Source organism: Hemitrygon akajei, unplaced genomic scaffold (assembly GCF_048418815.1).
Source record: "Hemitrygon akajei unplaced genomic scaffold, sHemAka1.3 Scf000120, whole genome shotgun sequence".
NCBI classification, from domain to species: domain Eukaryota; kingdom Metazoa; phylum Chordata; class Chondrichthyes; order Myliobatiformes; family Dasyatidae; genus Hemitrygon; species Hemitrygon akajei.
In genome coordinates this window covers 1,384,491-1,398,910 of record NW_027332006.1, presented here as the reverse complement: position 1 = coordinate 1,398,910, position 14,420 = coordinate 1,384,491, and positions in this window count along the sequence as shown.

The following is a 14,420-nucleotide window of genomic DNA, read 5'->3' as shown; positions in this document are numbered from 1 at the left end:
TACCGCCAATAAAGTCCGGATGGGGATCCGGGGCCGCAGTAATGGAAAGAATGACAAGGACCCGGAGATGGAGAACCGAAGGAAATCGGTCGTTTTACTATTCAGTATAACCGGTAGTTTTATATTTCTGTGGTTAACTCTGCTGGTTTTTGATATTTACGTACTGATTGCAAACATCCCTCGTTACTCGGACACTGATCTGATTTATATCGCAGAATCCACGGCGACGATGCTGCAGATCCTCAGCTCCTGCACCAACACATGTATTTACGCCGTGACTCAGAGCAAGTTCAGAGAGGAGCTGAAGTACGCGGTGAAATACCCGCTAAAAATGTTAACCAAATTCGTTAAATCCTAGAGCGACTTGTTTCTTTCTGCCGGAGATTTCAGTCAAACACCATGTTTCCTCCGTAATCTATCCACTTGCCGATATGTAGAACCAGGATAACAACTGAGCGCTCTGAAATACGCATGCGTTTTGCGATGATATATTTCACTCGCTGTCTACCCCGTACAGGTGAAATGTGCCCTTCATCAAATATCTAATATGTAGCGGTCACCTCAGCTGTAATTCACCCCGACGGAGGGTCTATAGTCGGTCCCGCCCGTTTTATTTTAATAATCTCCATTATGTCTGACAGCGTTTTACTCTGGTTTGGTCCAGTTAGGCAGAATTGATTGTGTGTGTGTGTGTGTGAGTGCGTGTGTGTGTGTGTGTGTGTGTGTGTGTGTGTGTGTGTGTGTGTGTGTGTGTGTGTGTGTGTGTGTGTGTGTGTGTGTGTGTGTGTGTGTGTGTGTGTGTGTGTGTGTGTGTGTGTTTCTTTCCCTTTCCAACTCATATTCCATCTCCGGACTGCTCCGCTTTGTCCTTTCATATCTTCCTCTTTATCTCCGTTCAGCTCCTGAGGTCCCGTGAAAATCCGTTTCCTCTGTTCCCTTTTTCTCTCTGTCCACACGTCCGGTTCCGTTCGGAACAGGTTTTAATCTCATTGCAGACGAGTGAGTTTCACCGTGAGGGAGACATGATCGGGCTGGAACATGGCGTGTGTGCGTTCTTTTCCTTCTTTTTCAACTCCATCTCCATCTCCGACCTGCTCCCCCGTTGTCCCCGCATCTCTCCGGCTTTACCTCTGTTCACATCCCGAGGCCCCGTGACGGTCTGTTTCTTTCCCTCTCCGTCTGTTCTCTGTTTCTCTCTGACCACACCTTTCGTCCGGTCGTATACTACATAAATCGCATTGCTGGAATATATATTTAAGTTGATAATAAATGCAGTTTGAAATTTAATGAACTTCCAGAGGAACAGGAAATAGTTATCCGTTCTTTCTCTCTCGAACTAGCTGAGCTCTACCTGGAAGGTTTATTTATTTTTTCTAAAATGAAAGAATGATACCGAAAATCCGAATTAAAAATTCCTTTAAAAGATGTAGCGCTCGCTGACGGAACATTACTCACTCTGTTGTATTTCTAGCTCCGTCTCACTAGTCTGCCCTGCAACCGATCAGCGTTGTAGAACACCGGTGATTCTCCTCGTCGGGGTTGACGGAAGTTAGAGTCGACACGACAGATATCTTTCCGAGCGCAGAATAGATTTATGCATCTCGCGCCAGTTATTACCAACTCAACGCTTTATCATAAATAATGTTTCCAGTGATACTTAATGATTGTGTCCCATCTCCGGCCACCGTGAACACAAAAGCAGTGTGAATCCCAAGCGACGTCATTTTAGTCTTGTCCAATTTAATTCACAAACAGATTGAGTGGCTTAAAGACTACAACAAAATAGCTTGGCAAGATTAAATGACAGACCATTGCATTCCGGAGTTGGTAATGAATTGAGGTTAATTTTGTCACGTGTCTGCAGCGCAGTTTCCAATGCTGTTGACTGTTGTCCAAGTCTAATCGCAAACTGGAGAACATCTGCAGACGCTGGAAATCAAAGTAATACCCACACAATCCTAAGGAGCTAAGCAAGCCGGGCAGAATCTATGCAAAAGAGTAAACAGTCAATGTCCCGGGCCGACACACTTCATCAGGGAGATCCCATTTAATAGGATCGGACGTTTCTACCATAATTATATGTATAAGGTGATGAGCGGCATTGATCGTGTGGATAACCAGAGGCTTCTTTCCCCGGGACAAACTGGCTAAAACGCGGGGTGTACTATTAAGGTGCTTGGGAATAGGTACCGAGGGAATGTCAGAGTCCAGTTTTCACACAGAGAGTGTTGGATGCGTGGAAAACACTGCCGGCGGCGGTGATGGAAGCGAATACAATAGGGTCTTTAAGAGCCTCTCGGACAGGTACATGGAACTTTGAGAAGTAGAGGTCTATGCACCAGGGAAATCCAAGGCAGTTTCTAGAGTGGGTTTCATGGTGGGCACAACATTGTGGGCCGAAGGGCCTGTAATGGGCTGTAGGTTTCTATGTTCTATGTTTTTTAATTGTAGTGTAGGTGACAGATTTTAGACACCCAGGCATGCCTCTTACAACTGCCGGTAATTGTGCAGAGCACTATGCACTGGGTTGTCTGCGGCCCCGTGTCGTTCGGTTAAACTGCCATCAGTAAACCCTTGGCATGCTCTCTTGCTAATCCCCCTTAAGTATTGCAAAAAAAAGTCACTCATTATCACGAGCTGTTTTTGGAACTGGTAAACTAAGAGGATTACCGGGACTGCAGGTTGGTACAAACCCTTCCTGATCGAATAGTGCTTTATGACAGGTTTCATGCTTTACATTGCCTCCAGTGACAAATCATGTTGCCGTATAGAGGGTAGAATAGCAACGGTCTTCCTGCGGTGGGGCGGAATGTACAAGACCCTCGTGATGTTTGTGTATCACCCACCGAGAGGGAGGTGCCTGCGAAAGACACGCGTGTACGATATGCTCAGGCAAAGCGGGGGGAGCAAAGATGTCAAACTTTGTTTTAACGATGAAGAAGGAAATATTATGCATCCAGCCTGAGCGGAATGAAGTTGTAGAGTAGCGTTAGTATTAGGCAGAGTTATACACTGTGTGCGGTTTAACTCCTGTAAAGTCTGAAGCACGAGTTCGAGTAGTTGAGAAATTGCAGTCTTTTCTGACTATAGTGACATGAGGGATTGGATATGGCAATTTAAATCGTTGATTCTGTTGTTCACTCAAAAACCCTTCTGCCACTTTGTCCTTTGGACCATAATAGATGTGTTCAGTTGCATAAAGAGTTTCTGCTCTGTTAGTCACGGAAAGGAGCTTCTGGTAATCGCTCGGCTGAGATGTTTCAGTGTATCGGGCGGTGCGATGGAAATGCATCAGAGGCTGACATGTCAGAATAAACTGTCGTAGATAACACGCGTCGCTGGGCAGTTTAAGAGTGTCCGTACCGTCAGTACAGTAGCGCAGATTTGTCCTGCAAGACTATTCCAGCAGAAAATTCCCATCTATCAGCGAATACATAGACACATAGAAAACCTACAGCACAGTACAGGCCATTACTCCAAGCGGGGTCTGACAAGGGTGATAGATGGATAGATAGATAGATAGATAGATAGATAGATAGATAGATAGATAGATAGATAGATAGATAGATAGATAGATAGATAGATACTTTATTCATCCCCATGGGGTAATACAACATTTTTTCCAATGTCCCATACACTTATTGTAGCAAAACTAATTACATACAATACTTAACTCAGTAAAAATATGATATGCATCTAAAGTCACCCTCTCAAACAGCATTAATAAATAGCTTTTAAAAAGTTCTTAAATACATTGAGTGGTAACTTAAGCTCAGTCCTAACCCCGACACTGTAACATATCTTACTCCTGGCGGTTGAATTGTAAAGCCGAATGGCATTGGGGAGTATTGATCTCTTCATCCTGTCTGAGGAGCATTGCATCGATAGCAACCTGTCGCTGAAACTGCCTCTCTGCCTCTGGATGGTGCTATGCAGAGGATGTTCAGGGTTTTTCATGACTGACCGTAGCCTACTCAGCGCCCTTCGCTCTGCTACCGATGTTATACTCTCCAGTACTTTGCCCACGACAGAGCCCGCCTTCCTTACCAGCTTATTAAGACGTGAGGCGTCCCTCTTCTTAATGCTTCCTCCCCAACACAATGAAGAGGGCGCTCTCCACAACTGACCTATAGAACATCTTCAGCATCTCACTACAAACATTGAATGACGCCAAACTTCTAAGGAAGTACAGTCGACTCTGTGCCTTCCTGCACAAGGCATCTGTGTTGGTAGTCCAGTCTAGCTTCTCGACTAACTGCACTCCCAGATATTACCTCTCGGCTTTTAAACTCAATCCCAGGGTTGATGAAGACCAATGCACCGTACGCTTTCATAACCACAGAGTCAACCTGCGCAGCTGCTTAGAGGGTCCTATCGACTCGGCCCCAAGGCCCCTCGGATCCTTCACAATGCCAAGAGTCTTATCATTAATGCATTCAGAAACGAGAAATACAGTCGGTTATGTTTCCTCCTGATTTTTGCCTGCACCTGGCAACCTGTCGAAAATAATTATGCTGATGAGATGCCTTACAGAGTCCCCTTTAATCACTTTCCATTGATAACGTTGTCTCCGTCATTATCGTTTCTCATTCTATTCCTCTGGGGACGTTCCTTGCACTGCAGGTCACGTGGGTTCCGCACACCCCTTTCAATAACATGTGAACATATCCAGCCGAGGGGTTATAAATTTCACAAATTTGTCCCACGGCGCGAACTTCGGACGGGGTCCACGGCCGGATTACAGCGGAGGTGCCAATCATAATTTTTTTGGATATTGTGTAACAGGATCGACTTCTGAATTCGCTTTTTATTTCCCCCCCGGTCCCTGTTCTAATACGCAAATTATAGTCATGTCCCATTTTTCAGTCCCCTCGACCGGTGCAGAAGTGACCCTAAAAGTGGGCTCATATTTCCTTCGATATTTCTTTATCTTGCGGGTTGTTCCCCCCCCCACCCCGCCCCTCTGTTTAGGTTAACTGAACGTTATCAGGCGGGGTCGTGTGTTTGATTCTGTCGTATAGCTTCTGCTAGCATTAAAACTTTGTCCAGTCCTCATTCCGGCCTGTGCTCAGGTTGTCTAGGTGAGGATATAAGCACTGAGACGCCTCCCCTTTCTTTCTGTCCTCATTCCGGCCTGGGCTCAGGCTGTCTAGGTGAGGATATAAGCACTGAGACGCCTCCCCTTTCTTTCTGTCCTCATTCCGACCTGGGCTCAGGCTGTCTAGGTGAGGATATAAGCACTGAGCCGCCTCCCCTTTCTTTCTGTCCTCATTCCGGCCTGGGCTCAGGCTGTCTAAGTGAGGATATAAGCACTGAGATGCCTCCCCTTTATTTTGTTTGGACATGGTTGTGTCAGTCAGTCTATTTTTATTTATTGCGAGGCTGATTTCGCTTAGCTACCTCCAGCACTTACTCAGGTTCAGTCAAGTTTATGATCATTTAACCACACACACGCACACCAACACACTCGACCCAGGGTGCATTTAATTGTCTATGACTCAGAAGACTCCCATAGAGCCACCGTCTTTCTGTCCAACCACACAAGCCACTAGTAAAAGGAATCACATTTCTAGTATATCCACTTTTGAACCAGACCTCATCAGCAGGGAGATTGGCGGCACCAGCGGCTCTCCCCGGGATTCCTTTCCTCGTTCAACCTTCTGGTTCTTTTTTTCTCGTTTTCTTCTTTACCATTACAGATAACACTCTCTCCCACTCCCCGCATTTCACTCATCAACATGACTATCATTACTTGCCATCTTCCTTCAATCTATTTACCTGGTTTTCATCTTTATCTGTACAGGAAACTCTCTCTCCCGCATTCCTGATCAACTTTACTACTTCCCATCTGCCTTCAATTAACTTACCTGGTCCTGCAAAGGAAAGACGGTCAGTCGCAGGCAGAAGCGTGAACGAAATTTCGTTACATTCGTCTCTTCAAGTCTTATTTATATCTACTGGCTTTATTTACTAATCGGAGAACACCTGGGGTGTGGCTACGATCCGGATCCGGACTTCCTTAGTTCACACAACACTTCACATAATACTGCGGTCTTTCCTACTTGGTTCCGCCGATCGCATCCGTTCTACTCGGTCATGGGCCAGGATCAGCGAGGCTCAAAGCGGAACACCCAACGGGGAGCGAACTCCAAATTGCCTCTGCGGGTGAGTTTCACCGTGAGGGAGATATGATCGGGCTGGAACATGGCGTGTGTGCGTTCCTTTCCTTCTTTTTCAACTCCATCTCCATCTTCGACCTGCTCCCTCGTTGTCCCCGCATCTCTCCGGCTTTATCTCTGTTCACATCCCGAGGCCCCGTCACAGTCTGTTTCTCTCCCTCTGTTTCCCTCTGTTCTCTGTTTCTCTCTGACCACAAATTTGTCCCATAGCCCGAGCTTCGGACAGGATCCACGGCCGGACTACCGCGATGATACTAATCACATTTATTTGGATATGGTGTAACAGGATTTATTTCTGACTTCAGTTCTTTTTTCTTTCTCCCCGTTTTCTGTTTTAATAAGCAAATTGCAGTCACGTTTTATTCTTTTCAGCCCCTTCCACCAGTGCACAAGCGACAATGAAAATGCACTCATTTTTCCTTGGATAGTTCATTGTCTTGCGGTTTGTCCCCCTTCTGCTCTTTCTCATCCCAGTCTCTCCGTACACACACATCTCGCACTTCCCCGAGGCTCTTTCTCCCCCATCCCGCCGTACATTGAGCCCTGTCTCTCTTCACTGTGTCTCTTTCCCATCTCTCTCCCTTCCTCTCTATACCATTCCAGTCTCTCTACACCACCCACCGGTCTCTCCCCCGCACTCTCTTAGCCTCCCTGACCTCGCTACCCTTCAGAAATCTCTCATCACCCCGTCCTCTCTGTCCATCCCAGTTCCTTCTCTCCCGATCACATTCTCCCCATTGCTCTCTCGTACCTCACCGGCCTCTCTCCCGTTTCTCTTCTCCACTCTTCCCTCACGTCTCTCTCTCCCAGATTCTTCCTCTACCCTGTCTTTCTGTCCCAAAATCTTCCTCTCGCTTTTACCTAGTCTCTCTCTCTCCCTCCCCCGGCCTTCCTTCCCGGCCACTCTCTCGCTCTCTCCTTGGTCTCTTTCTCCCCCAGTATGGCTCCATGGCATGCCTCTCCCCCAATCTTTGTCTCGAATCCGTCTTCTCTGGCCCTCGCCCTCTCCCCTCGCCTTCTCGCCCGTCGCGCTCCCCCCCCATCTCCTTCCCTGTCTATTTCGTCCAATGTCATTATCCCTAGTCCAGTCTATCTTTCCACAATCTGTCTCTTACCCTTCAGTCCCTCTCTCAACTCAATACGTTTCACTCTCTCTCTAATCGTCCACTCTCTCCCTTAGTCTCTCTGACCATGTCTCCCTCCGCGTGCCTCCCTCTCCCTCCAGTGTCACTAAATCCCCTAGCGCTCTCTACCCAGTCCTACTCTACGTCTCTCTCTCTCTCCTCCTGTCTTTCTCTCTCCGAGTCTGTCTACTGGGACCCTCACTAAACGTCTTTCACTCCAACATCGCTCACCCAGTCTCTCTCTCTCTCTGTCTGCTGGGATCCTCACTACCCCGTCTTTCACCCTAGTATCGCTCTGCCACACTCTCTTTCTCCTTACCCAGTCACGCTCACATTCCCCAGTTACTCACTTTGCCCCACTGTCGCGTCTCCCAGCCTTACTCTTATCACCCGCACAGCAGTCTTCTTCCTCCCCCTCAGTTTTCCTCTCCATATCCCAGGCTCTCTCCCCGTCTCTCTCCATACCCCAGTCTCTTTCCACCAGTCTCTACTCCCGAGTTTATTTGTACCCTCAGTCTATCTCCTTAGTCTACCCCTCCCCACTATCTGTTTCTCCTGTCTCCCGCCACCACGTCACTTCATCAATCGTTTCTCTTTCACCCTGCCTCTCTCCGCAATCCCGTCTTATTTTCTCGCCGGTTCTCTCTCACTGCTGCTCCCTGTCTATTCGTTTGTTACTTTCCCGTTGCTCTCTCCCACGTTAATCTCACTTTCTGTTCGTCTCTCTCCGCCACGTTTCTCTCCTCTGGCTTTCTCCACTTCTATCTCTCCCTCGCGTCCCCCAGATGAGGTGATTCAATTCAAATTGGAATTTAACAAAGGGAAACTGAAGGCAGATATATCAGTGGAGTAATTTGAATTACAGAGTCTTGAGAGAGGAGCTGGTCAATATTGCTTGGAAAAGAACATTGGCAGGGATGACGGCACAGCAGCAATGGCTGGGTTTTCTGGAAGCATTTGGGAACGCGAATGATATGTACATCAAAAAAGGGAAGAAGTATTCTAAAGGTAATATGACACAACCATGGCTATTATGAAAAGTCAAAGCCAACATAAAACTCAGAAGAAACTTATAGAAGAAAAGTGATAAAGTAATGGTAATCTCGTTGAAAGTAGAAGGCAACTAACGAAGTAATTAAGGTATGATGACTTCGAAATGATGGAATACGACAGTAAGCTAGCCCACAATTTGAAGGGGATACCAGAAGTTTCTTCAGCTATATGAAAGATAAACGAGACGCGATATTGGACATCAGACCGCTTGATAACGATGCTGGAGAAGTAGCAATAGCAGGACAGGAAAGAGGCGAGCGAACTGAATAAGTGTTTTGCATCTGTCTTCAATGTAGAAGACACTACTAGCGGTGTAGCAGCGGTATACTCTCTCCTCGCTTTTCCCAGCCCAGTTTCTCTTTCCACAATCTGCCTCTTACGCCTCAGTCCCTCTCTTACCTCAGTGCCTGTTTCACCTCCTGTCTCTTTCATTCTCCAGTCTCTCCCCCAGTCTCTCTCACTCTTTCTATCTCCCCGTGTCTCCCTCTCCCTCCAGTGTCACTAACTCTCCTGTGATCCCTAACCTGTTATTTTCCCCGTCTCTCCTCCTGTCTTCCTCTCTCCCAGTCTCTCTTACCCTCTCTCCCTCTCTTCGGGAACCCCACTACCCCTCTTTCACCCCAGTCTCTCCCTACCACACTCTATTTCTCCTACCCCAGTCACACTCTCGTTCCCCAGTGTCTTTCCGCCCCAATGTCGTTTCTCCCATCCCTTCTCTGATCACTTGCGCACTGGAGTCTCCCTCTTCTTCCTCTTACCCCTAAGTTCCTCTCTCCATACCTGAGTCTGTCTGATCCCAGTCTAGTGTCCTACATGTCTTGTGGCAGCTATGGCCGAGATTTCAGGTGAGCTTTCTTTTCAACGGTGTCTTTCTCTTCGCCAATCTCCCATAAAGCTGCGACTGGTGAACCACCCAGTCAACAGTTGTTGTATGCGTACCCTCTGCCATCTCAGGCATTGAAGCTTGTATGTCGTCCAGAGTTGTCAGAAGTCCCTCGCGGTCTTCCTTCAATAGTCCCGTTCTTGCACAGATCACTCAGTTTTTGAGGAATGCCTGCTCAAGTGGGTTTAGAATTGTGCCAGATCCCTTCCACTTCCTGATGATTGACTTAACTCTACTCTAAGGGATTTTCAGTGACTTGGAAATTTTCTTATATCCATCTCCTGACTTGTGCTGTTCAATAACCTTTTCGCGGAGGTGCTTGGAGTGTTCTTTTGGCTTCATGATGTAGTTTTATCATTACAGGTGTATCTTTACTACAATCGATTGAAACACGTTGACTGCACAGAGGCGATCGCCAGTAAACTAATTATTTCAGTTCTGAAACTAACTGGCTGCAGCAGTCATGATACGGTGTGCCGTTTTAACGGGAGCGAATACTCACGCAAACAATTATTTTGTGTTTTATATTTGTAATTAATTTTGATCACGTTGCGGAGATCTGTTTGCACTTTGAAATGACGAGACTTTTTCTGTTCATCAGTGTTAAAAAGTCCAAATTAAATCCATTGCGATGTGGTGCTGTACAACAATAAAACATTGAAACTTCCAAGGGGGCGAATACTTTTCATATCTCTGTATGGATAAGTTTAAACTCTTGAGATTGATTATTCAATGATGCAATGGTGGAAAAAAAGAGCTGTTGATCTGGGTAGATACGTTGCTGCTGCGAAGCAAAAATGGATTCGTTCTGGTTTGGAAAGCTCTGGAGAGAGCCTGGGTTTATCTCTTTGCAGGATGACATTATAGAGTTATGCACGATTGTACGAGGCATAGATAGTCTCAACCGCTTGTGCCTTTTGTTCCCCTGATGAAATTACTAATACGAGGGGGAAAACATAGCGGGTGTGTGGTTATAGTATTTCCATACAAGGAGAGGTAGGTGGAGAGAAAGCGCTGCCGAAGATGATGACAGAAGCTGATATATTGGGCACGGTTAAACAAACGTTGGCACATACATGCTCTCAGTTTTATGTATAATTTCTGTAATTGTGCTTTTCACGGTGAACTGCTGACGATTGCCTTTCTATCGCGGGGTAAGACTACACTCTCTAAAACTGTCACCCGTCATCAGTCGGCCATGTCAGTGACAGGCCGAGCGGTAATTTTCTTCAGCGTTATATTGCTGGAAATTCCGAAGGCTTCTCTGTGCAGAATACACGTCCTTTCACTGCAGGCCGCCACTGGTTATTCTGTTTGCTTCACCGTCGCTTTCACCTCTGATCGATTTGTGACCATTTGGTTTCAGGATCCAAGCGTGAAGTATTGCACTGGGAGAGCGGCGACTGTGGTTCTGAACTGTGTGTCTTCGCTAAATAACGTGTTCCGGTTCTTCATGGTCCAAGATATATGTATAACACAGTGTGGCCTTGCATGCAAAGGTGGGAGTTACTGGGTTCACTATTCTGGACAGTAATCGATGCCTTTCTTTAGGTCTTTTGAACTGTTATTCCATTTCTCGCTGTTTAACTTGCTTAATGCCTTTACTATCACGAATAACTTAGTCGCCAGTAGAGTCCGCGGAGACATCCGAGATCCCCAAAATGATCAGAGTCCAGAGACCCGGAGATGCGGAGCCCCAGGTAATCCCTCATTTTACTGCTGGTCGCCTCGGGAAATTTCATCCTGTCATGGGCCTTGTATGGGGCGATGGCTCTCTGAAACAGGATGGTTCATGCAGCGGTCGTCCCACATTGTTTGCAGGTACCTTCATTTTCCATGAACTGTGCTACATGCTGCAACATCTGAGCTCTTTACCTCGTCTGTCAGACTAAGTGCAGGGAGAAGCTGGAGGAGGTGCATGATTCTCCCCTGACAGTCATGTTGAAAACTATTCGGCACTGAGGGTCCACGTGGCAAGCGAGCATCTCTTCTGCTGTCAAGAAGGAGGTCGAGCTGTTGTCCATTGATTAACTGTGTCGCTCCAAATTCTCTCTTCATGGATGGACACAACTCTGTATTTTCAGATCTTCATGTCCCTCACTCTTCCCCGAGGATCTGTACCAACCTCATCCATTGTCCTCTGCAACTTTGTTCATTTCGTTAAGGAGGTTGAAACACCAGGTAACCTCTCGAATGCATCACATAGAGTAGACTAGAACCACACACATAATCCCAAATGTTAGCGCTAGGAACGAACGAGGGTTGCGCCAGACAATCAAAATAAGTATAGAACACATTGAATATCGAGCAATGCTGCTGTTATTTTTAAAACACTTTATTTAGAATTTTCAGTTTTACAAAGACAAAACATATTGAAGAAACACTAAGCAATACCAAGATGATGTAGCTCCAGGTGGAGCACAGACAAAACAAATCAAAAACAAAAAACAAAAAGGCTGCCAGACAATTTACAAAATTGCATAAATTAACTTTCAAAAAATGTTGACACTATAGTCGTATCACGGAAAAAATGTGAAATAAAATGAGTAAAGGAATCCGGTTCGACACCACACCCACTCATGGGACTAGACAGGTCAAGGTCACAATGTATGTGAGGTAATATGGCACTGAGCCAAGAAAGGTCCCCTTATTCTCTCAAATATATTCTATGTACTGGGTTTGAGCAGGCGCAGTCTTTCCATTTGTATATTAGACAACATCTCCTTGAGCCAGTGTGCAAATGTGGGTGGAGTAGTAGACTTCCAGGTCAGAAGAATAAGTTTCTTAGTCACCACCATTCCTAGATGCAGAGCAATCCGCATGTCGTGCGGCAACTCAAGAGTCAGTGCAGAACATCCAAAGATGGCGAGGTCGTGATTCGGCTGAATGCCTCTCGAAGAGGCTTTTGAGAGCCACTCAAAAATTGCAGTGCAAAAGTTGTATAATGTAGGGCAAAACCAGAAAAGATGTGCTCGTGAGCCCTCGGCAGAGCGGCACTTGTTGCAATCAGGAGACACAGATGGGAAGATGCGATTCAGTTTTGTTTTTGAATAATGCAATCTATGCATCACCTTGCACTGGATTAACCTGCAGCGTTAATAGAGCAACCGTGAACCCGGGACAGTGCCTCCTCCCAAAGTTCAGCTGATACCTCTGAGTTCAAGTCCCTAGCCCAGGCTTCCCTGATAAAATCTGTAGAAACCAAAGGAGTACAACAATTCACACATTTTGATATTAACTGTTTGGGGTCTGGAGGGAGCAAGAGGTTTTCGAGAAAGGGATGTGTGGTGGAAATAGGCTCGAAGTGTGGGCACTTATCCTTAAAGTAGTGTCTAACTTGGAGATAGCGAAAAAATGTGAATTTGGAAGGTTGAACTTGTGCATCTGCACAACCCCAATACACGGAATATATTTGAGAGAATAAGGGGACCTTTCTTGGCTCAGTGTCATATTACCTCACATACATTGTGACCTTGACCTGTCTAGTCCCATGAGTGGGTGTGGTGCCTAACCGGATTCCTTTACTCATTTTATTTCACATTGCTTCCGTGATACCACTATTCTTTCAACTTTTCTTTTGAAAGTATATTTATGTAATCTTGTAAATTGTCTGGCAGCCTTTTTGTTCTTGTTTTTGATTTGTCATGTCTGTGCTCCACCTGGAGCTGCATTTCCTTTGTATTGTTTTGTACGTCTTCAATAGGTTTTGTCTTTGTAAAACTGAAAATTGTAAATAAAGTATTAAAAAAAAGAAAATTGATGGGCAGCCCAAGAAAAAGTGTGAGTGTGTGTGTGTGTGTGTGTGTCTGTGTGTGTGAGTGTGTATGTGTGTGTGTGTGTGTGTGTCTGTGTGTGTGTGTGTTTGTGTGTGTGTATGTGTGTGTATGTGTGTGTGTGTTTGTGTGTGTGTGTCTGTGTGTGTGAGTGTGTATGTGTGTGTGTGTGTGTGTCTGTGTTTGTGAGTGTGTATGTGTGTGTGTATGTGTGTGTGTTTGTGTGTGTGTGTGTTTGTGTGTGTATGTGTGTGTGTGTTTGTGTGTGTCTGTGTGTGAGAGTGTGTATGTGTGTCTGTGTGGGTGTAGTGTGTGGTGTTTGTGTGTGTGTGTTTGTGTGTGTGTGTGAGTGTGTATGTGTGTGTGTGTGTCTGTGTGTGTAGTGTGTGTGTGTCTGTGTGTGTGTATGTGTGTGTGTTTGTGTGTGTGTGTCTGTGTTTGTGAGTGTGTATGTGTGTGTGTGTCTGTGTTTGTGAGTGTGTATTTGTGTGTGTGTATGTGTGTGTGTGTGTTTGTGTGTGTGTGTGTTTGTGTGTGTATGTGTGTGTGTGTGTTTGTGTGTGTCTGTGTGTCTGTGTGTGAGAGTGTGTATGTGTGTGTGTGTCTGTGTGTGTGTGTAGTGTGTGTGTGTTTGTGTGTGTGTGTGTGTGTGTTTGTGAGTGTGTATGTGTGTGTGTGTACGTGTGTGTGTGTGTGTTTGTGTGTGTGTGTGTGTCTGTGTGTGTGAGTGTGTATGTGTGTGTGTGTGTATGTGTGTGTGTATGTGTGTGTGTTTGTGTGTGAGTGGGTATTTGTGTGTGTATGTGTGTGTGTGTGTGTGTGTGTGTCTGTGTGTGTGAGTGTGTATGTGTGTGTGTGTGTGTGTGTCTGTGTGTGTGTGTGTAGTGTGTGTGTTTGTGTGTGTATGTGTGTGTGTGTTTGTGTGTGTCTGTGTGTCTGTGTGTGAGAGTGTGTATGTGTGTGTGTGTCTGTGTGTGTAGTGTGTGTGTGTTTGTGTGTGTGTGTGTGTTTGTGAGTGTGTGTGTCTGTGTGTGTGAGTGTGTATGTGTGTGTGTGTGTGTGTGTGTGTGTGCGTGAGTGAGTGCGTGTGTGTGTGTCTGTGTGAGTGTAGTTCTTGTAATTTATATGTATAAAATTTCTTACTAGAGCTGTGGATTTGTAAGGGTAAAGTGACGGAAAAGCCGCTGTTAATCCACCTGAGGAACAGTTTGATGCTGAAATACTGTGGTGTAGGAATATAATGTGCTGATAAGGCTGTCATTCACTGTCCCGTGGCTTACGGGCACAACCATCAACACGTTTGTCTCTGGTGAGAATACCGACATGAGTTAACAAAATACCTTCTGCCGTGTATAGATTCCATTCCAATTTCATGTCATGGTTTAACATAAGAATACCCGTGACTTTG